At 44.8% G+C, this 27,745-nt stretch overlaps 1 protein-coding gene across 6 annotated transcripts in view; it reads left to right on the forward strand.

Annotated features, from left to right (window-relative positions):
* LOC149342205 (neuroligin-4, Y-linked-like) overlaps positions 1–27,745 on the forward strand; it is a 346,207-nt gene that overhangs the window by 179,780 nt on the left and 138,682 nt on the right. Inside the window, exon 1 of one of the 6 annotated variants that reach the window (XM_089544497.1) lies at positions 4,574–4,628. The exons of the other annotated variants lie outside the window; for them this stretch is intronic. The gene's annotated coding sequence lies outside the window, so the exon portion shown is untranslated. Of the gene's footprint in view, positions 1–4,573; positions 4,629–27,745 lie in introns of those variants that run through there. 6 annotated transcript variants of the gene reach the window in all.

Below are 27,745 nucleotides of genomic sequence, written 5' to 3' on the forward strand. Positions count from 1 at the left end.
CAGTTGATAGTCAGCGCCTGTGTACGTCTTTCCTTGTTGCTTGTGTCCCGTCCTTTGCGCTGCTCCACCACGATGCAACAGCACCAACTAGCCCAGCAACTTGCTCTTCTAAAGTTTTAATTGTTGATTACGACCGTTTGTCTTTTCAAACCTCAAAACAAGTAGTACGCAAACGTTACGTGTTCATTACTAAATATATATCTTTGAACATACAGTTCTTTGAAGACGGTAGTTTTTCGTACTGTTAGACGTTGAGGTGGGTTCCCTCCTTGTTTATTGCACACATGAGTTAGCTTAACTAAAGTAAAAAAATAAAATAAAAACCTTTACCTCTCATAGTTTTAATGCGACTTCCATCAAATGTTTGGAAATCGTGCAGCATTTGCCAAAAGTTTACAGTCCAGGTGGTTTGCTTCCAAGCTGTGCAGTAGGGCCCTTGTAGGCTCTTCGCAAGTCCTAACGTAGGAGCAGGATATACCAGAGTTCCTCTCACCTTCATGAGATTTGGAATGCTGGAGATGCATAACGAGCCACATTTTGCGGCCAACAAGCAAACATCATTGGCCCCTAAGCTTTTGAGAAAAAAAATTCGCTGTGGTTTAGATCTGGTTAAACCTGGAGGATTGCGAAAGCAGCATCTGCGCGTAGCCATATACTGTTGCGTGAGCTACACTTCCCACAGTCTCGCCGTTTCGCGTGCTTTTGCGCGGCCATACTGTGCATGCGCAAGGAGCAAGTGACGTCACTACCCATAGCTGGCGTGCCGGATTCCCCGGCACGCTAGATGTGCGCCGCCATTGCGCATCGGAGAGGAAAGAGAGAGGCGATGGAGAGCGCGCGGCAGCGGCGTCGGCCCCGCCACGCTAGCTATACGCCTCTACTGCGCATGCGCAACTGGTGAGCGCGGCGGCGGCACCTCTGAGTCACCCGCGCAGCGACGGCGGCAGCGCGCCAGTTATGCGCCCTGTGACGTCACTGCTCTTCGCTCATGCGCAGTATGGCCTTTCTTCGGCTCCACGAAATGGCTCGGCGACTAGCGTAGTGTTGCTTTCGCAACAAAAGGGTGTATCTTCCCTCGATTACGCAGTCATCCCTTGCGTCTTCGTACGCCAGTTATCATCAGGACAATACGGCACATGCTGCGCAACATGCCATGATTTGAATCCTACAGAACAACTCAATCGGTTTGTAGGTTGTGTAGCTGCAATATTCGCTTAACACACGATTTATGCGCAGGTGCTACTTGCTGGAACCATTACTCTATATACTCCTTCATTGACACAACCAGTCGTATTTCTGCTCGGTTTTGTCACCCCGTTCCCATCACCCGTATTATTCGTCGAGCTGTTCGTTTCTTTGGGAGACATTTGAGCAAAGTTATGCTAATTTCGTTGTCAGCCAACCTCCATACTTTGCATTATTTGGTCCTGTCTTTCTGTTGACTGGAAAACTTGAAAAGGGAGAATTTCTTTCTGAGCCACCGCTAATATTTGCAGTCAAATAAAATGGCGCCTCCCACTATTCGCCTTGTTAGCGCGATTATATAACTGCCAATTCGGCCAACTTATTTCTCTCTTAACGACTATGGCTTTTCTGATGGGGATTGTATTCAGCAGCCAATCTCTGATAGCATTAATGACAAAAGTGAACTTTGCGATTACAGTTTATCAGTTTTCTCCAAATTCTTTACGATACAGAACACTTCTTTCTCAGCTGCATACCCGGACTTTGAAGTTGTATGGCACTGGCATTTTATTTTATTGGCAGCACTGCGAAAAGTTCGCTGCATATGCAGGAATTGCAGCAGATGCGAAAAGTTCATATTCAGTTTAACCTCAGACGACGTTATGCATTTCTCAGACCAACTAGATGGCTCATATACTTCAACACCTCACTTTATCGAAAGCAGTTCTCCTCGTATTGCGAAATTACCAATGAGAAAAGAAGAGACAGCGATCGATAAAACTGACGCAATTCACCGCAGTCGCCCACAAAGGTAGGCATGGCGTCATGCCTCCGCCACGTTTCGTAAACGTGGTTTCTCACAGCATGCCGTTACGAAAAGAGGCATAGTCGGCACGTGCCTAGCAAAACAACCGTCCAGATTTCCGTTCGTAATTGAAACGTTCCCGGTGCCGGCACTCGAGCCAAGAGCACACCTCGTTGAGCTTCCAGCGCCTTTCGGCTTAGCTTGCGAGCTGCGCGTCCGGCAGCTGCTCACAACCGCGCCAGTATACGGCTGTGAGCGGCCGCTCTCTCGAACGTATTCTGGCGCCGAGCGGACGTCGGGCGCAAAGCTAAGCAATAACTCCGATACGATGAGACGAAGGGCAGTGCTTAGCGCGGGAGGACGAGGGAAAAGAGAAATAGCGAGAGGTTGCGCGTGTGTGAGGAGAGGAGCAGATGAGGGAAAGGCAGTATGGCACGCTTGTTATCGTTACTTATTATCCCCAGAGCCGTCATTTCTCGCATCGGGAACCACTGGCGATCCGAATTGGGGAGGTAGTGGCGGTGGAGGGGTGGAGGGGTGGTCCTTTATTATCTTTTGGATTCGCCATCGTTCGAGCGTGCGCGGTGCTCTGCGCCGTTACCGCAAGAACAAGAAAGAGAGACAGAAAAATTAAAATAAAAAAAAAACAGAAAGAGGAAGAAAAGATGTTGCGCGGAAGGAAGAAGGCCGCGCCCCACTGCACGATGTGTTTTTTTTTTTTTAACTAGACATTTTGCTTCTTTCCGCGAGCTTTCTTGGTCAGCGTATAAAGTACCGAGGGAGAGAGAGAAAGGAGGAAACGAGGGGGAAGGAAATGGAGAGGGAGAGAGAAGCGCAGCGGTGAACGTCGACGTCGACGGCCCCGACGAACGGTGCTCATACTGATGTGTCTCTGGCTCCGTCCATGACGAACGCCCGCGGGTTTGCTGGTGCAGGAAAAAATGCGCCCGCAGGAATCGCTTCTTAGCGCGCTGCGAGTTCTTTCCCTCTGCTTTTCGCTTCTGCGTTTCTATTCCCTTCAGTGGCTCGCTCGCCTTGTTGGGCCTCGAGCGGGAATCGAGCGGGATGCTGGGAAAAGGAGGGATGAAGCAAGGAAGACGAGAGACGAGACAGCGTCGTCTCCCTGAGCGGCTGCGCACGAGAGAAATAGCGCATCATTTTAGCTGAACAGAAAAGAAAACGAGGCGCAGAAAGAGTGGCACGGATAAAGAAAATGAAGGAACGAACGAAAAGAACGACAGGAGAAGCGTACACCTCACGTGGCTGCTGTGGTTTTAAGGCGGAGGAGGGGAGCGCCGCCGTTGCATCCAGGAATGGACAGAAACCTTTGGGGCGGGTAAATGACGTCCCAGGAACGGACAACGGCGAGATGTTAAGCCCAGATAGTGAGGATGAGAAAGAGAGAACGAAGGTAACCGAAATAAAAAGAAGGAGCGACTAGAGAAAGGAATGGATAAACAGAAGATGGAGAGAAAGGGTGCATGAGAGAAGGCTGACGTTTGAGAAAGTCACAAAAGAGAAAAGGTAATGCATGCTTGGAAAAGAGGAGGGGAGGGGGCGTCTCAAGCAGGTGACGCGAACTGTGACCGTATGGCCTCACGGTGGTGAGTAGCTTTAATTTTTTTTATTTTCTCCTCCTTATCTCTCTTCTTTCTCTCTCTCTCTTTTTTTCTACTCGGCTGTCTTTCCTGGCGGTACCACGGCATCGTCCTTCTGGCCGTTCCCCTTCGGCGTTGTTCGAGTAATGCCCGATCTTTGCGGCCCGTAATTATTGGGGAGGCGGGATCCTCTGTACGCGCGCCGAGAGTCACTGATGCAGCAGAGACAAAGAAAGAAGGTAAGAAAATTTAGGGAGGCGGAAAGGAGAACGAAGGAAGAGAGAACGCGAGAAAGCCCACAAAGTTGTGGCGAAGTCGGGAGGAAGGAAGGAGAGAGAGAGAGAGAGAGAGAAGGAGAAGGTAGCCAGAAAGAAAGCCAGCAGTATCGTGCGGGGGCGAAAACCTGCCGGTCGTAACGGTAACGATTATGGTAATCACCTGTTTGGGGCTTCGTAACTACGCCGTCCAACTGGCCGGCTCCACGAGCGAGAGGCGGTCGTTTATGCCCTCCTTCCTCTCCGGTTCGTTACGTACTTTTGTCTCTCTCTCTCTCCTATTTGCTAACGTGTTTTTGATTTTGGCCGCCGTGGTGGTTTCTCTTCTAAAAGGCTGCCACTTTCTGCCGATGCTGTGAAGGGATTGCTTTTTCTTTTGCGATTTTTTTCGCGAGCCCTGGGATATATTTTTTTTATATATATCTTCGTGACAAAAGACCGCTTACTTTCGCTTCACGTTCACTGTACTATTTTTTTTTTTCGGATGCAGGGGTAGAAGCGCCAGGGTTGGGCGATATTTATGCCCTGTCATACGGGAAAATGGTGTCATCAAGAATACGGCATTGTGTTCCCGATATACTCTTTCTTTACTTCTCCCCCTCCCCCCCTCTTGTTTATCGTGCTACTCGATAGTTTGCCAAGCGGAAATCTTCGTGATTAGAAGTTTCCCTCTAATGCACTCTCTTGCCTTTTTTGCCTAGGTTTTTAATGACACGGGCAGCTTCCCAGGTGAACCTCATCATTACTAAATCGCTGCAGTCAAAGGTGAACCTGTTTCCTCTTTCGTTTAAGCCTTACTCGCGCACCAGCGCGAATTAAAAAAAAAAGAACTGTGGGACGAGGAATAACTTTGCGTGTTTAGTGCTGGTTGGGCGCTCCGTCCAGCATCTATTTAAACACTATGGTTGTTGGGGCTACCATTTGGGAGGAGGCAGGGCGGGAGGGGGTATTTTTATACCCGTCATTTTCAAGGCGTTTACTGCTACAACGCCGCTGCTGTAATAACGCCTAGCATAACCGCTACTCGTTTGCTTCATAACCGTGCATCCCATAATAATGGGGAGACCATTTCCTGGTGGCCAGTTTACTGTGGTGTGCAGTCGTCGTCACGCCACTATAGTCCTTTTTGTTGTCAAAGTGCACTTGTATGGTGCTTGTTTGTCGTCCTTTCCCTTTATTTCCCTGCGTATAAAATATGTGCCCGAACAAAACAAGGGCTTCATAGCACTCAAAAAATGGCGAATAGGGGTCACGCACTTCCGGTTTTCAAAGCTTTTTGGCCTGATAGCAGCCACTTTTAGTCAACGTTGTTTAACTATATATATATATATATATACATACATTTTAAGAGAAGCCAACAGCCACAGAAACCAAAGGAACACAGGGGATTTTAATTTATATTTATTTATTCTGTGGTGTTGATCAATGGAGAATATTACTGAATATGTTATCGCTTAAAGATAATTTATTATAAAAGCAGAATAAAAAACAACCACATGCCGCCGGTGGGAACCGAACCTACGACTTTTAGTTTCTGTGGCTGTTGGCTTCTCTTAAAATGTATGTTATAACGAGCCCCTCATTCCCTTCACTTGTCTGCTTTTAAGGAGGGCCTCGGTTCTGGCAGCCTTATCGCCATAGGAAGCATAAGAGGGTTCTCACACAGCTTCCACCCTCGCCATTCGATCAATCAATCAATCAATCAATCAATCAATCACTCAGCCTTTTATTTTCTCTATATATATGACGTTCCACGTCACACCAGCGGTAACTAAGGACGTACTACGTCCGCCGCTTTCGAACGTGGGTGGTGCTGATGAACACTCTCAAGGTTAGGTTACGTATAAACATAAATACCCACGAAAGCAGAAGGTTTGACAGCCGCAGCCATAGCTCAGAGGTAGGGCACCGGACGTGCAATTCGAGGTCGTGGGTTCGGTTACCACCGACGGCATGTGGTTGTTCTTTCTTCTGCTTTTCTAAAAAATTATCTTTAAGTGATAACATATTCAGTAATATTCTCCATTGATCAACACCACAAAATAAAAAAATATAAAATAAAATCCCCTGTGTTCCTTTGATTTCTGCGGCTGTTGGCTTTTTTTATACTGTATATTATAACGAGCCCCTCATTCATATATATATATATATATATATATATATATATATATATATATATATATATATATATATATATATATATATATATATATATATACAAGAAATATTAACGCGTTTGTAGCTTAGAACAAATTAATTACGTTTCAGCCGCTGGACCGACCTTCGTCAGAAAAAAAAAACGCGAATGCTTAAGAGCGTCATATATATAGGTTGGCGATATGAACATGTTCAAATATATATATATATATATATATATATATATATATATATAGTTTTTACACATATTTCTACGTGGCGGCGAGCCGAAGAATGGGCCGCAGTGAAAGATGGCAAAGAGATTATTTATCCCGCGCTACTGCCAGCCCCGAAAGACGTGGGTTCGATCCCGGCCTCGTCGGTCAAATTCAATGAAGGCAAAATTCTAGAGGCCCTTGTACTACGCGATGTCAGTGCACGTAAAATAACCCCATGCAGTCGAAATTTCCGGACATCTTCCCTACGACGTCTCTCACAGAGCGCTTCTTCGATGTTTCTAGTTTTTTTGGTGGAGAGTGCATGCTGTTCATTTTAGCGACATACTATAACGTTTTTGGAAGAACTGCATATGAGTGATATTAATAATGCTTGTGAACGCTATCTGCAATCATAATCAGGTGTACGTTCGGAGTTCAGAGAAGACTACCAAGTTTCACAGGCTTCTCTTTGGCAATTATTGAGCGCGTCCTGTCTGCTGCTGTCTCTCCTATTATTAATTAGATCCCTTGTTTTCTTCAATTGCTTCTAGCTCACTGTCATAGGTTAAAACGATCAGAATTTCATTAATGAGAGGACATTAGGTATTTTTTTTACTCGCAGAGATTTCAGAAAACAACTGCTCTGTTGCAAAGGCCTCGCGGTCCCTCCTTATTCATCGAAATTGATTATCACATTCATTATGATTGTTCTAGCTACTTAAGGGGCGCAGCAGTAATAAATTGCACGTAAAAACACAAAAAGATCCATGCACGGGAAATTACACAGGCGTATCACATTGAACACCTGCAGCCGATAAAGTACGCAGGCGTTATATAAACTTTTCATTTGTGCGCACATTCTATGCAGGAATTGGCAAATGACTACTTTTAGAAAACGCAGTCTTGGGCCTTTCACTTTAGGCTTCCCATGCGAAAGACAGAGAGACAAAACTTTATTGTTCTGCTAGAGGTGAGATGAAAATGTAAATCCAGGCAATAAAAGCAGTGCTACGCTTTCTACAAGACGCCAAACAAAACTCACAGTCTTGAGTGTGCCGCTGTGCTTTGTTCAGAGCATGCACTCATCCCTCTGATCTGATCTCCCGATCACCTTTGAACCATATTAATTACATTTCCTACATCCAAAGAGAGAGGCCATCTGATGAGCGAATTTGTTCAGGCCGAGCTTCCTATCTTTCTAGCAAATTAATTATCAATCATTTTATCACTTTACGTATACCATGAAAACGAGAACATAACAGTGCTGACAGTATAAACAACATCGTAAAGCAGCGCGGCGGTTTGATTGCCGCGTAAAATTTCGATCGCCCCTTCAAAGGCCCCCAACGCTTGCTTGCACAAAGGAGGCACGACAACACTATCGACGCCGCGCCTGTGGGCGGGTGTGTTCTTGTGGGGGGGCAGCCGCAAACAGCAACCTCGGCGTCGCCCTCTGACGCTGCGGCAGCGAGCGCGGGCCGCCGCCTCGGTTTGCGCTTGTGCTGCCCGACGGCGCCATTGTTATACGCTCGGGCCGCGTCGCACTTCGATCGCGACCGGCGTCGCATTCGCGCGTCCCGCACCCGCTTCGCCGGCGCCGTTTGCTGTTTAGGTGAGCGGGCGCGCGCCGGCAGAGGCGCCTACGGCCTCGGCTGACTGACGCTAATGCGCCCGCCCTATCCTCCCCAGGCTGACAAACGTCTGGCCGCGCTGGCGCTCGACTTACCCTCGTTCTGCGGAATTAGTGTCTCGGCCAGACGCGTGCCAAGTCGGCCGGCGCTCGTTCCGGAACGTGTATATCCCCCGCCTGGCGTTCGTATGACGCTGGCTGCGAGCTTAGACATACGCTGCCCTGGCAAAGCCGCCCCCTTTTCTACCCTTCTCTCGGTTTCCTCTCCCTCTCTCTCTCTATTTCACTCTTTCCTTCTTTCTACGTGTTATTACCTCCTTCCCATCCCTTAGCTCGTTTCTCCGTGTCCAACCTTCTAACCTTCTCCATCTCATTCCAAGAAACTTGTCGGATGCCTTCGCAGACGGGGTGTACTTACTGTGCCAGCTGTCAAATATAATAGGTGATGCTGGTGAATGTACACGAAAACAGCGGAGTCTATTGGTGTCTTCGACTGGTCGTTTCAGATCGCTCTAGAGCGCTCTGAGATGCAGCCGCACGTTCGGCTGGTCGAAATCAAGCGCTCTGACTACATTCGGCTGGTTCTTTCAGAGCGCCCGCCTCCAGCTCAGAGCGCTCTGAGGCGCTCCGAGAAAAAAGTCGGAGCGGCCCCGAGATGTGCTCACGTGACAGAGCCACTTCCGCCGTTTCGCGGAGACGGATGCGAAGCCAGGGTAGCCAGGGCACATCACGACCGGTCTGGCGAGGCATTCTTACGCATCCGTAGAAGCAAGTTTTGGTGCTTTAGGTATTAGACGCAGTTAAAACGTCCCTGCTGTGTGGCTCTGTGAGGGGATATGTCGAAAAGCAGACGAATCATTAAGCTGGGTACGCCGTCTGTGTTGCTGTCACATCTGGGGGCTGCCGCGGCATATCCAGAGTGGTACAACGGGACACTAATTTTTTATTTTTTTTTTTCGACGCGAGCCGGAGACGAAGAACTGCTGGGGCAGCAATACAGGTTCAGCGGCGACGGCGGCGTGGGCGGTGCAGACTGTGTGATTGCTGTCGTTGACACCAGCCGCAGCGGCAGCGCCACTGCGGTGTGGCGATTCCGGAAGTTAGGTCCTTTCCCTCCTTCTTGCGCTTTCGCTCTGAAAACTTGCTGACCATTCGGCTTGACCGGTCTCGCTGTGCGCTCGGAGCTAGAGCGGCTCTCACGTTGCCAAATCCGAACCGGATCGTGGGAGCGACCAGTCGAAGACACCATAAGTGTGTGTGTTTTATTTTTTTCTGTAGGTCGCAGGGCTCCTAAACATTCGTGTTTCATAATTAAATGCCGCGCATATATCCTCGAAGCAATACAGCTCAGAAATGGAAAGGTCAGAAAAGAAAAGTGCGCACTACATTCTGCTACCTTCTTTAGAGCTACAGTTAAGGAGTAAACATCTACAACCATGATGCGTTTGCTCGTACATCATTGCACCATTAAGTTTTAGTTCAATATGGAAAACGCATAAAACAAGCGCGGACGTTGCGAGAAAAGGAGCAGCGTCTGTCGTCATCATGTGGGGCTCCCTCGCCGAGAGGTAACATCTGTCTTGTAAACTTTTGAAATGCTTGTCACCCCATAGCATAGGCTAGCTCAATGATTACAGCCCAGTTCAGCAGTCATCTAGAGGGCATCCTCTGCTCTAGATGACTTATCCTTGAAGTAACGATGTTATCTATCATCCAAACCAGTTCTCTAGCTATTTCTCTCGTGTTACGAGGCAGTGCCCTTTTGTTACACCATCTTTCCATATTTGGTTTACTCGACCTCAACATTTATCGAGAGCAGCGGATTCATTTCTGCCCTTCCCCTTTGTGACCTGTTCTGTTCTTCTTCACTCACATCTAGCAACAAGACCCGTGGCAGGCACATATAGTCCTCAGACAAGTTTGTACTATTCAACAATACGGATGTCTTGCAATAGTGTTGCGAAATCTCTCCACTGCGAGTTGAATGTCCTGCTGTTGTCGGTATGCTAGGCCTATTTGCATTTCAAATATTGAAGCACAGCACCAATGCGATTGCGTATCGCCATCGCATCTACACAAGCGAGTATCAACGCATTTACCGCTCTCGCAGAGGAGGTGCACTGTGGCATTCATGAGTGATTGTGTGCACTGCATGAACTGTCCTGTTTTGAATGCAGAGCTTTCTTCCTTTTGTAGTTTGAACACGACCATGTTATTTATACCTTTACACATCCACCCAGCTATCTACTGCTCTTTTCATTCGCAATCGTGGGAAGAAAAAAGAGAGCCTGTTCATATGCTAAACCTGAAATCTTTTTTTTTTCGCTCTCTTTCTAGAAACCCGCCTAACCTTCGAAATGAAATCTTTATGGGTGTTGTTTCACCGTATATATCTGCTTGCAAATCTCCGTAATGAAAAAGCGCGATGTGTCGACTTGAATAAAGAGGCTTCCAGAAATTGCAAAAGGTTTTTAATAAGTAACCAAATAGCCGAGCTGAATAACTACAAATGTTTCTGCAAGAATCCTACTGTAAAAAATATAGATAAAAGTGCTCATTAACGAGTCAAAGTCGGTCGGCAGTTTATTCAACCAAACTTTAGAGTCAGTCTTTTCGAACTTCACTCCATGTGATCAAGAATGCAAAAAAATATCACGTTCAAAGTTTGTTGATAAATTTTTGTTATCAAAGATACAGTTTATAAATTTTTGAGATAATATATTTCATAAAACCTCTACGAATATACCGAAGAAACACGCCTGAAACTTGAAGCGGTTAACGCTTATTTTTTGCGAGAGAAATTCTTTCTCCTGATCAAATTAAATTGACTTGTTTGCTTTTGAATAAAAGTGCTACTGCTCTGAACAATCCCTCTCACACTCTGCGTCTAGAGGCGGCGAACTTCTGAAGACTAGAGCAAAGAAAAGAGAAGGAATAAAATAAGCGTAAAACGTTTCTTCCACGTTGTTTGTCTTTCCATGTAGCGTACGCTCAGTTTTTCGAAGGATTTGAACGCTATAACTGCCCAGTCTTATTCGTATCTGTATCGCAACGCTTCCTCGAGATGCTCTCTGTCTGTTTCTTTTTCCATTTCTTTATATTCCCGTTCCAGCCACCCCCTATGCCATCGCGCCCTTATTGTCAAAAAGTAAATTTACCCCGCTGTGCGCTTAGTTGCTTGGCGGGTAGAGATGGGGCTTAGAGCGAAGATTTGGGAGATCGAGGCGTGAACGGAATCGCTTGAAGTCACGGAAGAGGCCGCACAGGATGGGAGGTAGGATGGAAGCGGAAAAACTTCCATTTCGCGTCGACTATTATTATTTCAGACGAAACATACTGCAGGCGTAAACGGCGGCCGTGTGTGTTTGTACAAAAATCGGCAAGCGAGGGTGGAAAGTCGATAAGGAGAGTTTAATAACAGAAAGGAAATAATATCAGACAGATACAAAGCTCTTATGCGCATATAAAGCCAACAGTCCTGTTGATATGTGACAATTCGGTCGATCTGAAAGTGTGGAGTGAGTCAGATTGAGCAGCACATTATCATCATTTACTGCAAAGCAAACGGAAAAGGGAGACCAGATAGTAATGTCATTAGTCACTGTTTTCTTTTATTAAAGCATATTTTTTTAGAATTCGAATGACACACTTTTTCCGTGCGGATCGATTTATCAAATAATAACGCTTAGAACATGATAAAAAATAATAATTCCCCGTATTTTATGAGTCAGGGAAGTGATCTAAAGCAGGGCATATTTCGACACATGGCTCAGAAAAAAAAAACTACTACCAAAAACAATAAATTTCATTTAAGACAATTCAAATCACTGTAAGGTTTCGTACTGAACCAAGCCCGTGAAAGAAACTTATCAACAAAAAGCCCTATACAACATTAAAATAACCTGTGAATATAACGTTGTAAAAGCATATTATTTGTAATATGTTGTTTCGCACAACATACGGCCTACAAACACTACAGAATAAACTACCCCGGTTACTAAATGATTTAAATCATAAACATATCCAACTTGAAAAGGTGACGTTCAAAACACTCCGCCGGTATTTCAACATGTACTAGGACACTTCGCTTGCCATTCCTGTTTACTCTGTCACACTGTTGTTTACCCTGACTGTACCGCTTGTCTGTATTCACTTTGATTTGAATTTTATTTGAAGCAAAAATGTGCTTAATTTATCTGTTACTTTCGCTAAACTCATTGCCATCGCACATGAATGTTCCATTGCTTTTGTAAGTGCTTTCTAGCTTCATTCTAACACATTTTCTGTATAATTTTATGTAGTTCTTATGAGTGATTGTAATTGCAGATGTTTTCATGTTTTGTTCTATTTTCTTTTTGGATGAGACATGCCGTTTCATTGCGCCTATGATGCTGTCAAGTGTATAGGGGGGCCTCCGGCTTTGTCAAGCTGTCGCTTGTGACAGCTTTTACTGCGGGTCTCCCGCGCCATGTATTCATTTGGCGCAAATAAAACCATTATTATTATTATTAATATGCGAATGGCATAAGCGTAGGAGGTTTATTCTTGTGGCCAGATATACAATTCGTAATTAGTTTCCCTAGCTTTTTAACTGCTAAAAATAGGACTTGTGCATCTTCTGCTAGAAATTTGAGGTTCTTCGTTTACAAAACGACGCACGAGAACGCTGCTTATATCATTTACGTTGGACGTCATGAAACATTCGCATGCAATTGTGGTATGTTGTGTGCTACATGTACTGCAATGACTTTTGGAAGTAATTCTTTCTAACCTACTTTGAGATTTCGCAAGAGAGCAGGTAAAGGCAGCATTTCTATAAAGCTGAAGTTTTAAATCATGTGGAAAAAGAACAGAAAAGATTTTTTTAAATCTCAACAAATATTTTCCTCCCCTCTTGGCAACGCATGGGTAACACTGAGAAACCACAGATCCAGCTCCGCGATGCTGTTTTACCCAGAGGTTTGTCTCGGTTGGCGATCTCTACATTCGTTGCCGATACAGGGCTTGACACGGCGAACTACCGCATCTTTGTTGCTTACTAAGAGCAATACTTTTGCGACACCTCCAACCTACCAGCTGCTGCGAAGGATACCCTGCGCTCGAAGGCGTTTCAAGCAACATTAGATCCATGTCGCAACTCTGGCTCCGCGGAAGCGGACGCTATGAACAACGGCAAGCGTCGATTGCCACGTGTCGCTTAGCAGCGCGCGTGCACTTAAGGTCGCTCGATATGCCGGTGGCTGTTTTGAGCGACGCTGAGCGTTGCGTTCGCGACAAGTTTCCTGTTCAACGAACGAACCATAATTATTTTTTGTCTCCTGTAAAGAATGCTTTGCCGTCGTATGTTGTTTAGTGCAACAAAGCTAACTTGTAGTTACAGATTGGAATTAAACTTCAAAGAAGCAGGAGGTGAAAATATGCGAGATGTAGTGCAGTTCAACCTTATTCCTTGTAGTGATGTCGATTTCGTTGCCCCTTTTAATAAGCCTATCCCCCTTGCCGGTTATTTCCAAAATTATTCTTCAGAATAATAGTGCTTCGATACTATTCTTGAGAAGAATAGTGTTTCAACACTCTTGCGTGTGTGGTATAACACCACAAAACCATGCTCCTGAGGCGAGTGCTTGAAACAACACAATGCTTGCAACGCAACTACTGCCAATGCTCCATGTTTTACCTAACTTATTGCGGTCAGTAAATAGGAACCTCGGTTTGAAAATAAATGCTATCGCACCAACGCTTCAGCAGCACTCCAGTAGGTCGGACGGGGTTCAGAAAAACGGCTGTGAAACAGCGCACATCTCCTAAACAAATTACAAAATATTTGCTCACTAGAATACCATTATATTTACACTGAACTATAAGTATCTAAATTTTAAATTTCTTCCTTAATATCAGCATTACTCTTGACTTAAAAACTCACTGGCATCAGCATGTCTAACTCCATCTTCGAAACACCGTTTGTTAGTAGGCAAGCCATAATCAATTCCTCATATCAATTAAGGCCTTTCGAGCAGGTTATTTGAGGTATTAGCGAATACTAGTGAAATGTATAAAAGCCCTTCTCTCCTTAAACTTGCATGACAGCCAGGCAAGCAATGCTATCATCACTCTCCTGGGGCGATCCTCGTAACACGATAGAGCAAAGCGGCTTCGTATTTCAAACGTAATCACCACATCGTTTGACTTTTATGTAATATTTTTGGTTAAAAAAAACAGCTTCTAAATGGACGGAAGAAAACGCAGGTAACAAAACGTAATTTTGCTTATTTATTGAAGCTGCAATTTTGTTTTTTTTTTATTTCTAGTCCCAATTCTGATTTTTTTTTTTACTGCCTCACTTTCGGGATATGTGCATGTCTGTGCGTGCGTACGTGTGCAAAAGACTCCCATATTGTATGTGTCTTCTGTCGACTAAATGCAAATTATTTACAGATCTTCTTTTGACACACTGTCATTCAAACACCATATTTTTTTCAAGAATTCAGTTCTGTGTTAATTTAAAATTTCAAGACTCCTCCTTGTAAAAACCTAACAATTCCATAAATCAATGACCACTTAAAAAGAAAAGGACTAGCTACATTCTCGTTTCGTGTTATACCTTTCGTTGTCATCCAGTATCCGCATAGTAGAAACGAAATTACGCCTTCTTCTTTTTCCTCTTTCCACTTATCTCTCTCTGTTATCAACGAGGGTCTTAAACTTCAGCAATAACTTTACCATACAGCGTCCCACGTGCGTAAGAAAGATTCCAAGATCTAACCTCGATGCTAACGGGAGTCTACAGGTTCATCTAATGCCTACAAGAGGCCCGGAGACAGTTATTCTGTTTTTTTGCTGTTAGAATCGCTTGAAAGAAGTCTCAATAGCATCTGAAAAAATATTTTCACCTCATTGATGTCTTCATTGTAGGCCATCAGTTTCGCGTCATCTCCACGAGAGTTGAAGAGTCTTTTCGCTAGTTAGTATTGCTATGTGAACTCTAAGACACTTCCCTCTGTTCCTTACTGTTCTGTATTACACGTCACCTCAGTGCGCTTGAGTAAATACAGGGACTCCGTGCTCTTTTAGATTGATTAACCAAAAAATCAATTGGTCCAAATGGACGAATTAATCAATCGCATGTGTAAAGCAGTGTTCACCCAGCGTAAAGCTATACGTGCAACGCTTGCTTGCTGATCTATGCAACAACGCACACCATCTATTTCTAGAATAGGCCAAAAATCGACATGTACACCGTGCTGACTGCATACGGACTTTTTATTGTGAGCTACCTTGTTTCTTAAAGTAGCTCAATGATAGCGCAATAGCCCGATTCTAAGTAGCTTCCGAATCCAACCCGCATCATATTTGCAACGCGCACCGGTTTGTAGTGTTGTTTCGGTTTGTATCGAACTGTGAAGTGCATGCTGTTTCGTCATGCAAATTTCATTTAAGAAAGTGTGGATTAGAATCAGGTGCAAAGAATCAGGTACTCGTCACAAAGTTGTTCCCATCTGAACGCATTGTGTAATACGATGACCACAGTATCTTGGCCAGTTATTTTAGTCCAGGACCGAATTTGCGAAGCATCAAACAACAGAAATCATACGTACGTGCTAACGATTCCAATTATTCGGGCCTCACAAAATATTCCAATGCGATAATACAATATCTTCAATAGTAAAAGTACTTCACAAAATATTCCAATGCGGGAATGCAGTATCGATCGCTCCAAACAGCTTCGTCGTCCTGAACCATTATTCTGCCGCCAGAATTTTATGTTTAATCGTAATCCTGTCAATACGTCAGAGCATAGAAAGCAAATAAATATATTCTAGAACTTTTTATTATTCCTCCTTCTGACGCATTTTCAAAATGAAAGCCGTGCATTAAATTTTTCTCGTAAAAGTGACGTCTTTATTTAAGAAATCAAGCACGCGGTCACGGACAACTGGGAAAACGGTCTCTGGAGGAAAACAAAAAGCAGATATCCAAATAACGTCAAAAACATAGTTGAAAATGCAAGAGGGGGGGGGGGGGGATGTCTGAACAACAAAAATACAAAAAAAGTAGACTGGCTCCTTCTGATGATGCGAACATACTGGCTATACATACTCCCTTTTTCTGTCTTTTACTGCGAACATGAGCGCCCTCGTAAAATTGTCGTGTTCGCAACGAAGACGTTCGCAAGGCAAGTGCAGAATGCGCGCTGCACCGGCTGTAAAACGAGAATACAATAATTATAACGTCCCTGTCCTTCTCCTCTTCCTGCCCGCTCCGTTTCAGCCCGCTTCCTGTGCAATCAAATTCAGCGGAGGCCAGCGAATTGCGCCGCGGCGCTCATAAAAAAAAAAAGAAAAGAAGAAAGAAGAGGCAAATCCAAGCCCGCTCTCGGCTTTGCGACGAAAAACGATCTTCCGCGCGGCAACCCTAAGCGCTCGGCAATGGCCATGGCCTTGCGTATAGGCAGGGACGACTGCTCCCGGGACCATATATACGGTTGGCAATGCAGACTCCAAGAATAATTTATTTCCTGCAATTGTGAACCGTTTTTTGCTTTTACCTTGTCGTCTTTACTTAGCTGAATTTCGTCCACAAGCATAGTACACACGTTTGTATGAAAATATTGGTATTGAAAAATATCGGCTTACTTACCGATCCTACGAAGGTTTGCGAAGAATCCTGCTTTGCGAAGAATCCTGCTTTGCGACGCATTAAGTACTTCGTGAATAGCTAATGAGGAAGTTTGTAAGAAAAAATAAAAAAGGTATGCCGAGTAGCGCAAGCTCAGACGATGAACATGGCTAGTGATTCCAAATTGAAACATTTCAACAGAAAAAACATCTTCGCACACGATGGGATTTGAACCACCGTCCTTCCGTTCCGCAGCCGCGCGTGCTAATGGCTACGCCACTTCCTGCCTATTTTTTTCTTTCATGGTATTTATTTACATGGTTTTGTACAGAAATGATATACATACATATGTGTGTGTGTATGCATACAAAAAAAAAGTTATTTACAGAGCACCTACGTAGACGCTACGTGGCACAAACATGATAGTAAACAGATCAGAACTAAAAGGTCGGTAAGGATATTCAGCAAACCGGTAAAAAGTCAAATTCTTTGTAAATGTCCGCTACCTGCAGCAACATTCGGCTAAAATGAATTCTGGGCGAAACACTTTCTGCCAACGCATATGTAGTTCTCTGTAGTAGAATGGAAAGTTGGGCGAGTTGGTATACGTTCATTTTGGGTGGAAAAATTGATGGTAGATAATTGATTGATTGATGGTAGAGATTGATGGTAGATAATGTCAGATAAATAGGTCTTGTTTCTTGACAACACTTGATTTTTTGTTTTTTTAGTGGTGGTGTTTTTGTTTCGGGCTGCCTCGTGTTTTTTCGGTTAGTCACGATGTTCTGAAATCGTGTTATAAGGCTTTTATTTTTGACTCATGAGGTAGTTCTTAATTGATGTACTCGGTTGTACTCTTGGCATGTGCGCGGGCTACGTCAGGTCATGTGTCTTTTTTTAACTATAAATGTCTGTTTTTTTCTGAATAAAAAATAGTTGTGAGTCAGCGCTCATCCGTCGCGTTTCCTTAATCTTTGTCTTCCGTTCCTTTCGCGCTGTTTTTCCACCCAAAATGATATGTAGTTTTCCTTGCCTGAGACGCTGGAGAGTGTTTGCAGAAAGGCGTCGAATCAGACGGATGCCTTTCCAAACGCCCTCCAATGTCTCCAGCATTTAAGATTCGCAAACAATTGTGTACTTAATTAACATCTTAACCACACATCATTGACACAAGTAGCAACACCGCGCTTAAGGCTTTCGCCTCACAGCACTTTATGTCAACAAAGTGCCCCCCCCCCCCCCCTCCCTGAATTTTCTTGTACAGGCCGACTTGGCACAACTTTCTTTTTTAATGATAATAAGCGTAGCAGCTGTTTTAACTCTTCTGCATAGGTGAGACGTTTCTGAAAAAACGTTGCCGAAATCAAAGGAATATGTAAATGTCGTTCTTTTGTTTAAAATAGCTTAATTTTATTATCTTTTTTTTTTGTCGACAAAACACTCTGATCGCATCGGTCTTGATTGACAGAGTGCTGATGTAATTCTCTTCCGACCGTACTTTCAGTAGCCTTTGGTTGGCTCAGCCCACGTCGCCAACTTCGACGCCTCTGAGAATTCGTGGGCATTGGTTTTACTGCTGGAGGAAAACTTTAACATTCAGAATGAAATAAACCTTATCTTTGAGAAACGTGCCCTTTAGGACTTCGCTTCATGTTCTTCAGTTTTCTATCTGAAGCTTTAAGTGCACATTAGCCGATTTATATCTGAATTATTGTGTTTGAGTTAACCATTTACTTTCCTGACAAGTAAAAATTTTCAAGCACAACGTGACTCCTTGGAACACAACTGTTAATTATGCATCGCATTCATCGTATGCATCGTAATGCGTCGTATTCAAATGTACAAAACCTTGTAAGGGAACGGCTTTCCGCTTAAGCGCCTAGCCTGTCACTTCCGCTGCTGGCACAGTACTGCACTTGTAGTTCGCTCTAACAGCTCACATTTCGTCGCTTCCTGCTTTGAAAGCAGTGGATGGCCTGCGCCATCTAAAGTAGCGTTCTCCTTTGAAAGCCGATATTCGAGCTTGACATCATTATTATTTTGATTTATTACCATTCCCTGTTACCGGACACATCCTATTTCTTCTCTAACCAGACCCAACGAAGCATAGCGTTTATTTCCAGGCCTGTGCGTACAGTGCCTTGTTTGAACCCAAGAAGACACCGCGCAAGCCGAACACAACCGAGACGGCGCCACATTCGCCGGCGCCTGCATGCCGTTTGTTTGCCAAGAGCCGTGTAGCTATAATTTCAGCCGCGAGAATCCGCCTCTAAGGGCTTTCATCAACACACGATAAAGTCGCGTCGAGTCATAAAGGCCTCAGCAAGAAGCCCGAGGCCGTAAACTCGTAACCGAGCTGTAAAGAAAGCAGATCGACACTTTGCTCTCCCCTCATTCTCCCTCGCCGCCTCTCTTTCGAGTGGTAACAAAACAACCACTCCGCTTTCAAGAGGGCTCGGAAGAGAGAGGAGGACGAGCTTCGTCGAATGCTCGCGTCTGTGCCCTTTCTTTCTGCTGCTTACCGCCGCACGGCGGGCTGCCTCGCCTTGCAAGCGGCGTTTTCAAGCGGGATGCGTCTCTTGCGTCTAACGACTGCCGAAGAGGGAGGGTGGGCCCTTCACTCTCTTGCTTTCCTGCCTGGCTGGCGTCAGCCTGTCGATGCATTTAGGGAAGGACGACCGGTGGCGCAGACCCTGACGGCAAGTTGACTTTGCGTCGGCTTCCTGAGTTTTCCGCGGGCTTGGCGTCGTCGCCGTCGCCGCCGTCTTTGAGCGCAAACTACGCTCCGCTGCATCGATCGCGGCGTCGCCCGGATTTCTCCTCTGCATCACTTTAACGTGGTGCGGCGTGTGCCCTCCCCACTCACGCTGTCTCTCCGTGGACTGCTCGTTGTGCTGAGCCTTTTTGTTTTATTTTTGCGCTGAGCACTGGATGAGCGAGTTCTTGGGACGTTCATTGTTCCTGGAGCCACGTCTATGCTCGCGCTGGGTGGCGTTCTTATTTCCAGTATTGAGCGTTATCGTTGTGGTGCTCCGAAACTTGCTTCCATATCAGTTGCGATAGACACTAACAAGCCACCCTCAAAATTTACATCGAAATCAAGTAATTCACAAATCCCCTCGTCAGCGTGCGTTCGCACCACTTTTCTTGCAACGACGATCAAGATGATTATGATCAAGAGATCGTTACAAAAAATAACAGCAAATAAAGTAAGAACCATGTGTCGTGTGAACCTTGGAGTTAAAATTGGTTAGCTAGAAATTTTTATTTATTCAGAAAACGCTCAAAGCTCTGCAGAAATAGGAGGAGAGAGGGGGGAGGGGGTGGGGGCATCTAGTAGTATTTTCTTTCTTCAATTAGAGGCGTCCGACATCTCTCCAGAACCTTTAGCTTGTGCTAGCGAAGCGCGTGTGTAAAAAGTACAGGATGCGCATCTGCATGCTCATCCTGATGTGTATTTACTGGTGCAGTGAGTGTGCGGGGTAACTATACACAGCCGCATAAAAGCGGCGTGAATTTACCGCGAAGAAAAATGCGGTGACAAATGCACGTCGATGGCTTCAGAGAGCATCGAGTGGCGATTTATTTCTGAAGAGGAAGTATTTTGTGAGGACGAGGCTAAGCACTAGATCAGAAATCCTGGATCGCTTCGATATCGGCAGCGCCTTCGGAGGATGATGATTCCCTTGCCTAGAGTATAACATGGAGTTTTAAAGTACAGGTGTGGAATAAAGTAAATGAAGGTTGCTGGTGTCTTATAACATATTTCACGCATTGCCTAATTGAAATTGCCATAAATGGTGTTTGTACGCTGGCAGGGGACGCCAGTGTGCTGTGTCAAGGGCAAACAGTGTTTCATCTCCAATAGGAAATGTGTAATTGTACTTAAAATGGTATCGCGTGCTGCATTTACTTATGACCGCGCCTGTAAGCACATTTCATGCATTCCTGCGTGCGTGTGTGTTCGTATGTGTGCGCGCATGCGTCTGAATAGGGAAGCATACCAGTATGAGCAGTTTCTAAATACACAGTCACAGTGTACACAGTGGCTCTTTCATGCCACATGTGTACATTGAAGCGACTTTAAAATATCCATCTCACTTTATGAATTCCATCTCATTCTCAAGTGGGAGAACACTTGAGCTAGCAGCATTCGTGCTGCAGAGGATTCCGCTTGTGATGCAAGCGCGACAAGATCTCTTCTTCTGAAATAACCGTGATTTGTGGCAGTATAGAGCCCAGTGCGCCCTTAAATAACGTAATTTGTTGATGCGCTGCAGCGCGCTCAGCAAATACATCTTCTTCAGTGATGCAACGAACCTGCTTATTTAAAGCCCCGCTTCTTCTCTTCCAATCTCGCTTGGCTCTCAATGCTTTTCTTGAGGCCGTATATTTTTCGTCTTTCATCGCCGCCGTGTTTCGGCGTCTCCGTCGACCTTCCTCCCAGAATAGCGAATACAACAGGCAAACTGTAAAAATTACAAAAACAAAACGTTCGACCTCATTTCGTCGATCTAAATGGCAGCCTTCGTAGAAGAAGCGTGGTGACGACAGCTCTCCGTCGGTACTCCGTTCTTGCCTGGCACCGTCGGCCGCTGGACGAAGGGAATAACAGAAAAATAAAGAGGATAAACCAAGGTAGGAGTAAAGCAGTGTTGGTTGGTCGAAGAGAAAAGTTGCTTTAAAAGAACGCCAGTATGGCGGACGCGAAACGAAAGGTTTCTCCCAAACTCTCGAGCCGAGCGTTTTCAAGAGGGAGGGTAGGGAAGGAAAAGGGAGGCTGAGGAAGAAGAAGGGGGCCTCCTCTTCTTCGCAGGAGGCAGCAGCAGCCGGTGGCACAATGGAGGCCCTTCTCGGCACTCGCGATGTCGCCCGCTGCCAGACAGCCTCGAATAGCGTGTTCGTTGACAAGTCCCCTTTTCAACTCTGCCTCCCGGTGAAGCCATTGTGCGTGCGTGCCCTCGCTTGCACTCGCGACTCAGCGCCGCTTCCCTCTTTTCATCGGAGTAAAAAACAGCGCCCTCAATTAGGAGGATTACAAAGAAAACGCCCGCTCGGCGGCGACACGGGGCTTCCTTTTCGAGCCAGTTGCTCCTGCACTGGAGGTGAGGAAGCTTGAATCGGCAGCAGCGTAGGTCGGTGCTCAACTCTTTATCCGCCTTTGTTGTTTTTGCTTGACGACCTTGTTTGTTGTCCGTGTGGAACAGCGGGAGATCTCTTCGCGCGATGCTTTGGCGGCAGATCGAAGGGTACGTCCGTTCACGGTCGAGCTACCGCAACGCTGCCGGATTTTCGGTCCTGCGTAGCCAACAACCGAGACTTTTCTCTCTCTCTCTCTCTCTCTTACTCTGCGAGCACCAGACTCCAGTAAATAAGCTTCCTCTTGTTGGTGACATGTTTGCACTCTTAATCAAGCCGAAGTGCGTCAGGCGAAAAAAGTCGGGAGTAGCGTTGTTATATACCCGTGAAAGTCTCGGGCGACTACTTCGCACGGAAACTACCATCGGCACAAATAATGACAAGTTCTACGGAGGTGCCCGGAAGATATATCTCCAGTTTAGGCTAATGAAAAGGACTATGTTGTGGCGTTCTTAAAAAAGACATAAGCACCTGCAAGATTAATGATTATGCAGTGTAAAAGCTTTAATTAACGTTGCACACATAGCGCTGAATGTCTTAAGACATGATAAAGTTGCGCGAAAAGAATACACAAAAAGACAGGATACCGCCCAAGCGGTATCCTGTCTTGTTTACGAGAAAGTTTATCATGTCTGAAGAATCTCACCAACTAGCCCGGAAGCATGGTCTACTCAAGCACTAAATATCCTCAACAAATTTTAATTCTAAAAAAAAATGCGGAAATGCGGCAGCGAGATTTAAAATTTCTTGTCTTAAAAATGCGTGAGCTAGTTGATGACATTTTTTTAGTTAAAATATTGCTAATGTCAGAGTGAGAACGGGCGAGCGAGAACAACACGCTACAGAAGAATAAAACCACTGCTTAAACTTATCCGCATTCGTAACAGCAAAAAAAGAAAACAGGAAAAACGTTCACTCCTAGACTACTGCACTTATGTACTTTGATATCTTATCCAGTTTCTCCTCTTTTAAATCTAAGATACAACAAAGATATACAAGAAACTGGCACAGTGTCACCAGTTGCTAGTGTTCTTTCTTTCAGGAATCGCTTTGTTTTTTCTTTCAGGGACCTGTTATTTTACTTCATAAACTTGGATACGCCTTCAAGCCGCCATAAAAAAAAAGTTATAACAGAGGAGAGTTTATAGCACACACCTAAAGGAGCTAATTGCTTTGCAAAACGCCAAAATAAATCTTTAGGCGCTCAACACCAAAACAAAGATACGAAAGCTCAATATATCGCCACGCTTTCCCGAGGACTGTCTTTAAAGTTTTAATTACGGCGTGAAACCCTCCAAAAACGCAATATTGCTTGTCTAACCACAACGTGTGTCGCCATATTTCCTGGAGAACACAAGTACGGACTTGGGCGCTTGCGAAAGGAAAGGGCGCTTGCATCGCTCCCAAGAGCAGACAAGCATTGGAACCTGTTAGGGTATGGCGCAGCGTAGCCTGTAATAAACTACACCGACGCCCGCTTCGCCCCGACGATCCATTTTTGACAAAAAAAACTGCTGCAATAGCACGACAGCCTGAGGGGCATTTCAAACTTCACTCTATTTTACCATCTTTCTCCATTTTTCTTCCTATTTCTTCAGCACTGACGTGCGCCACTTATATAATGCCAAACCACTGAGGCCAAATTAGCTCTTAATTTTACTCTTTCTGTATTTGCGCCTTCTTTTTACTCTTTTTCTGAAAGGTAAAAAAAAGGTACCGTCTTCATTTCTATGCCTTGCCTTTGCTCATCTCAGCAAGCCACGCTCTTCTTCGACTTACTTCATGCCAACTTTAGCGGGAAAGCCAATTTTCTTTTTAACGGGAAAGGGAAACTAACAGCTTCACGTCAGAGACTTAATGAAGGAATGCAAGAACAGGAACTGAATGGCTAAGAGCAAATGCCCGTCGGAAAGCTCCCATCAATCTTCCGATGGATTGTTAAGCGTTTTTTTTTTTCTTTTGGATTCAGCTTATTCCTATGCTCTACACAAGTATGCTGGACTCTGGCACTGTGGACTGTCTGCTCAAAGAGGGCTGTTTGTCTAAGCTATCTTTTTTTTTATGCTTCTGTGATTTTTCACGCTTTCTTGACTAAACTCCAGTCGATTTCGGGAGAACTAAGGCAATAACGGGAATGGCAAAAAGTGCCTTATAATGGCTTGTTCTGCCGGTAGAACTTTTCCATTGTTCGACGTTATGAATGCGGTGCGTAGGCTGTGGTCTCACCGTAAATCACGCCCTCTTCAAGAAAAATGAATATTCGATTTTATTGCTTCCGATAAAACTCGACTTAACTTTTGTTTCCTCTGCTCTTACAATCGCAGACATAGCGTCGTTTTTTCGCGTGAGTCTCAAGCGTTCTTCACACATGACATAGCTGTCCCATGTGCATAATGTGAACGTCTAGAAAAGTGACAAATTAAGACAAATAACTACTCTCAATTTCTTTGTTTTTATTTCTGAACCTCTTGTTTTCTTACTGCAGCTATGAAGTAATTAGCTTCGCAGCAATAGCGCAAACAGGACAAGGGATCAAGAACGAGTAGACACACACAGCGCTAACTTCCAACAACCTTATTAGAAGCAAAAGCACAAGAATTTATACATGCATTTTTGCCGTGTCATCCCAAAGCATGCGCAAATTCACTGCGAGCGTAGGTACGCAATTTCTTTTTTTGAAAGTTTGACAGAAGGAGTACTTACACAGGCACTTCCTAATCTGGCTGTCTTTTCTGCTTCAATAATCTCCCGAGTGCGTTTGTCCTTACTTTTTCCAACTAAAGAACACTTGTCTAGTAACGGCTTGCACCTAACACATGCTTTTCAATGTTTCACGAGTTCTCCATCATTTTCGTTTTTATTACTTACATTGCGATTATGCTCACGGAGGCGTCATTCAGGCAGCGACCTGTTTGACCGACATACTGTCGTCCACATGAGAGCGGTATCTGGTACACCACGCCAACCTTGCATTCTACAAACGGAATTTGATGTTTCTTTGTGCATTCTTTGGCCAAAGGACGAACAACTTTGTTTACCTTGCCTAGGCTATTTAACTTTTCAGGGGCAGAAAAAATAACTGACACATCTATCCGATTTGCGATGCGCTTAAGATTGTGAGAGATGGTATGCAAGTATGGGATAACTGCCATTTTTTTCTTCTGTCATTCTAAGGGCACATGCGCACAAGGGTGCAGCTGACTGTTCAGCTTCCTGAGTAAACTTTCTGCTACGGAAATCTGAAGGTGACCAGGATAGCCAGCGTGCGATAGCCTACTGCACTGTTGTTGCAAACTTGCATACATCATATGCGGACAAGATTTTCGGAGGGCATTTTCAAAACACAGATTCGCTATTGCTCTTTTGACCAGTTTAGAGTGGGCAGATTTGAAGCGCAAGAGATGTTTGGTTGGTTTATGGGGTTTAACGTCCCAAAGCGACTCAGGCTATGAGAGACGCCGTAGTGAAGGGCTTCGGAAATTTCGACCACCTGGGGTTCTTTAAGGTGCACTGAGATCGCACAGTACACGGGCCTCTAGAATTTCTCCTCCAAAGAAATTCTAGCCGCCGCGGCCGGGATCAAACCCGCGTCTGACGCGCAGGAGAGGCTTGCTATTGCGAGGTTCATAAGCCCAGCAGGTATGACCTGGGTGAAAGATGATGCTAATGTCAAGAAATCTAAGCTTGTCAATAGAAGGCAGTTCGAAAGTTAGAATAAGTGGTTTAAAACTTTGTCTGAGCATACTTAGTGTGTCAAAAGCCTTGTATTCAAAGGAATCATGGTCACTGTCAATAAAAATCAGAAAATCGTCAACGTATCTAAAAACTTTGGCAACCAGCATATTGTCTAATCTGTCCATAACGACTTTGTCAAGTTTTACTAAAACGAGGTCACTTAAGATCGGGGCAATGCAGGGGCCAATACAAATCCCTTCTTTTTGAAGGTTAATATCTACAGAAATAATTTAGTATCTACAGAATAATAATATATCTACAGAAGTAATTAGCATTTGAGTGCTGAGTCTGGTTTTGTGATTTCACCAGGTTTAACCTCCCAAAGTCACTCCGGCTATGAGGGGCTTCGTAGTAGAGGGCTCTGGATAATTTCGGCCTTCTGGGTTCTTTAACGTGCATTTATATCGTACAGTGCACGAGTCTCTACCGTTTCGCCTCCATCTAAATACGAACGTCGCGACCTGAATCGAAACCGCGCCTTTCGGACCCTCCGCCTAAACGAGTGCTGAGCTACTTCTGTCTTTGAATGTATACTTTGCGTCTACAAAACAAAAAGATGCACTGCTACGGGGGCGTTCGAGCTTTACCTATGCACTAAAAAAAAAAAAAAAACTTCTATCTACCTTAATGGTTGAAGAAATATATCGAAGCGGGCTCTGCCAGTGGACTCAATGTCTACTCAGTGCAACTACTAGAACATTTACACACTTGTGTATTGAACTACACGCAGACTTATGCTTAAATATAAGTGCGACTGGTTCGTATATGACAAACAACTGCATGCATGCACAAACAAGCGACAATAGCATAAACAGGCTGAAATTAACACATCGTGCAGCGCCTGTGTTGCCCTGAGTATGTTCTGCTTTGCTTGCGTTCATGTGTGTGCGGTAAATTAAGGTGTTTCTATTGCTTTACCCTGAGCGAAACTTGTGCTCTGTCTACCGCGTAAAGTTAATGTATGCATTAGTACAACAGCGTGAGACCCTTAATAAGATCGAGGCTAAATTACATTTGTGGGCGCATTTAGCTTTACTTATGAAAGCACCCGGAACCGTATAAATACAGTGGCCTTCCGAGTCCTGCGGAAGTCACTAAACCTCCTGAATATTAAACGACCGGAAAAGAAGATAAGGTCTTCCCGTAAAATTTACCTTTCAAATACCAGGGTGCAGCTTTAGTAGTGCAGTATGTGTAACATCCCGAAAAGTGGAGTTTTATTCGCAAAGCTCATTTTTCTTGCTCCCGCTATAAGCAAGTGGGATGCTTCCCGGTCAACGTTTAGGCTCATTGTTCAAGAACTGACACTTCTGCAATGCGTTATGCGTTCGTATATAACAAACAATAAGTCAAAACCAGTATTTTAGAGTAATTTTTTAAAGTAGATAGATAAGAGCACGAGGTCAGTAAGGGGAATCAAAAGCAGCCGTCAGCACACGCTAGACAACATGTGATCTGTATACGTGCCTACACTTCCCTCTCCCTACTTCCACCTGGTCAGATTTTCATATATCACCGTGCTCGAGAATGTCTGTCAACCAAGAGATAGTTGCCCCGCATTTCTTTTCGTGCTTGTCTCTTCTTCCTCCTCAAAAGCAATGCGCCAAAATCTTCCCAGTTCCAACTCACATCTTTTCAGAGTGTCAGCTGCTTAGATAATTAGAGGCTTTAGAAGTGCTACTATTTAGTGACTACTTTCTTTCTTACTCCAAAATATTCGTTGCGAAGGTAAGCATGAAAAACGCCACTTGGCCTGGAACAGTCACCTGACAAAATGCTACTATTGCCTCGGCTTGAAGTAGATATGTATACAATGTCTAAAAAGCCACCAAGGCTTTTTTTTTCTTTCACTTTGGGCAAAAAGAACATTTCCGGCTTGTCAGCATTTTCAGGGTCGGTACCATCATCCTGATTCAGTGCTCCTTGGTGAAGTGCGAAAATACCCGTGTACTGAGTCTTCACCGCACCCTAAAGAACCACAGAGAACCTACATCAATTTGGAGATCTTCACTGCGGCCTGCCTCATTGCCCATAGTGTCGTCTTGGGAAGTAAAGGTTTATTACCCACTAACCCTGTGCCTCTTGTCGGCACAAGTTCTTCGGGATATCGTTTTGTACCTACACTTTTTGAGGAAAGAGCAGGTAAGCCTAAACAGCCTTTCCTGCTTCGCTTCACCGTCCATTTGGCTGCTACACAGCTCCTCTAGATGGCGGTCGCAGCGCTTTCAGCAACATCTAAAGCCTCATACGTGGTAGACTTGATAGCCGTTTCGTCGGCCTTGCGACGCTGCCCCTTAGGCCCTTCCGACAAGGAGGTTACAGGTGGAGACCATCAGAAGAACCTCCTACCCAAGCACCATAGATAATCTGCCCAATATTGAAAATGGATGGTTTCAGCCTTTCTTGGA

Source organism: Amblyomma mixtum, chromosome 5 (assembly GCF_055824585.1).
Source record: "Amblyomma mixtum isolate Tamu chromosome 5, ASM5582458v1, whole genome shotgun sequence".
NCBI lineage: Eukaryota > Metazoa > Arthropoda > Arachnida > Ixodida > Ixodidae > Amblyomma > Amblyomma mixtum.